Consider the following 2,500-nt stretch of genomic DNA (forward strand, 5'->3'; position numbering starts at 1 on the left):
AGTTGCGCCCTAACCTAACCCAAGTTGCGCCCTAACCTAACCCAAGTTGCGCCCTAACCTAACCCAAGTTGCGCCCTAACCTAACCCAAGTTGCGCCCTAACCTAACCCAAGTTGCGCCCTAACCTAACCCAAGTTGCGCCCTAACCTAACCCAAGTTGCGCCCTAACCTAACCCAAGTTGCGCCTTAACCTAACCCAAGTTGCGCCTTAACCTAACCCAAGTTGCGCCTTAACCTAACCCAAGTTGCGCCTTAACCTAACCCAAGTTGCGCCTTAACCTAACCCAAGTTGCGCCTTAACCTAACCCAAGTTGCGCCTTAACCTAACCCAAGTTGCGCCCTAACCTAACCCAAGTTGCGCCCTAACCTAACCCAAGTTGCGCCCTAACCTAACCCAAGTTGCGCCCTAACCTAACCCAAGTTGCGCCCTAACCTAACCCAAGTTGCGCCCTAACCTAACCCAAGTTGCGCCCTAACCTAACCCAAGTTGCGCCCTAACCTAACCCAAGTTGCGCCCTAACCTAACCCAAGTTGCGCCTTAACCTAACCCAAGTTGCGCCTTAACCTAACCCAAGTTGCGCCTTAACCTAACCCAAGTTGCGCCTTAACCTAACCCAAGTTGCGCCTTAACCTAACCCAAGTTGCGCCTTAACCTAACCCACGTTGCGCCCTAACCTAACCTACGTTGCGCCCTAACCTAACCTACGTTGCGCCCTAACCTGCCCTGTAATTGTTAGTTATATGACTCTAGGAATTCGTGTAGCGTTGCCTAATTGCAACCATCTCAACATAGTTCACTTCGCGCACACTGTGGTGTTCTGCGTATTGATTCATTTTACGGTGCGTACCCTCACATCTTGCGAGTGTTGCTTACTTTCCACATGGTCCCGCTATCCACTGTATTGTGTACTGCAATAGGACGTATATCGCCCCCGCCCCCCCCTCCCCTCCTGTCACCTCTAGCTCGTCGGTCAGGAGTTCGCGTGTTGAATGCGCTTCGCAGCTGTGCAATGGCATTCGTATACGTACGCTGGCCACCTTCCACGTGTTCTTTCGTGCACACGTCGCAGCGTGTATGTATGCTGATGGAGTGCGTCGTGACACACAACATCCAGGCATGCAAGACTCGTAGAAGTCGCAAATGTAGATGGATGTCTACGTTTGCTGCCCAAGTTACGCAAATGAACTGGAAATCCGTTGTTGCGCGGTTGTTCGCGCTGGAGGTGAATCGTTGATATCGACGATCGGTACAGGTATTAACCGGTTGCTTCAGCGACACCCGTCATACCCACGAACGTGAGTGGGCATGTGGGTATGAAGCGATACGCGGCGGTGGCTGGGTGGGACCGTCCCCGGCCGGTGAGGGGGGGGCGCCCGGCGTGCTGGCCGCGCGCTGCGTGGGCGCACGCGCGGCAGCCGGCTGGTGGGGGCGCCCAGTGGCAGGCGCGCCGGCTGACGGACGCGGCAGGCGGCGCATCTGCGTGCCGGCGCACCCAGCGCGCGGCGCCGTGCGGCCAAAGTGGGTCCTCCCGGGCCCGGTGCGAAGCGCGGTGGACATCTGCAGTGTGCTGGTCCGATTGAGGACTGTGTGCGTTGAGGATGCGCCGCCGCCCGGCACTCGGCGCCGCGACGCCGTCTGCTGCTCGGTCGCCCCCGCGGTTCTCGCAGGTGGTTTGTATCGCAGCTGTGCGGATGTGTTGGCGCGTGCGCTGTGCTGGGAGAGTTCGCTTTGGCACCCAAGTGGGGCTCTGCCCCTCTGTGGCGCTGGCGTTGGAGCTGCCCGGTCACTGTTTGTGGCCGCGTGTTGTCTCCCGCCGGCAACACCACGACAGCACGCTCCCGGGCCTCTGTCGGCAGCGGCAAGCTCAGTTGGGGGCACGGGTGGTCGCACTGAAAGCGTCTACTCGCCTATCTCCGGGCGATTGCGCCTCTCTCGAACCCGACCAAGTACTTAGGACGGCGCTGCGCGCCGCCGGGACCTGAGAGGGTTTCGAGGTGTATCGTGCAGGGGAGCCCAGCCTCCTCCTGTTTGCAGAATAATTGAGCGGACGCTTGCGTGTTCGCGCGGGCCCCCGGGACACACTCCCGGGCGGCCGGCTGCTCAGCTCTAGTTGACGCAGCTCCCTGGTTGATCCTGCCAGTAGTCATATGCTTGTCTCAAAGATTAAGCCATGCATGTCTCAGTACAAGCCGCATTAAGGTGAAACCGCGAATGGCTCATTAAATCAGTTATGGTTCCTTAGATCGTACCCACGTTACTTGGATAACTGTGGTAATTCTAGAGCTAATACATGCAAACAGAGTCCCGACCAGAGATGGAAGGGACGCTTTTATTAGATCAAAACCAATCGGTCGGCTCGTCCGGTCCGTTTGCCTTGGTGACTCTGAATAACTTTGGGCTGATCGCACGGTCTTCGTACCGGCGACGCATCTTTCAAATGTCTGCCTTATCAACTGTCGATGGTAGGTTCTGCGCCTACCATGGTTGTAACGGGTAACGG

At 57.6% G+C, this 2,500-nt stretch overlaps 1 non-coding gene across 1 annotated transcript in view; it reads left to right on the forward strand.

The window, feature by feature from the left end:
- The first annotated feature begins 2,120 nt into the window (after positions 1–2,120).
- Positions 2,121–2,500, forward strand: part of LOC126197049 (small subunit ribosomal RNA) — a 1,909-nt gene continuing 1,529 nt past the window's right edge. The window contains exon 1 of the ribosomal RNA XR_007539456.1: positions 2,121–2,500. This exon is cut by the window's right edge and continues 1,529 nt beyond it. This is a non-coding gene — a ribosomal RNA (small subunit ribosomal RNA).

The sequence above is a fragment of the Schistocerca nitens genome, chromosome 7 (assembly GCF_023898315.1).
Source record: "Schistocerca nitens isolate TAMUIC-IGC-003100 chromosome 7, iqSchNite1.1, whole genome shotgun sequence".
Classification (NCBI taxonomy): Eukaryota; Metazoa; Arthropoda; class Insecta; order Orthoptera; family Acrididae; genus Schistocerca; species Schistocerca nitens.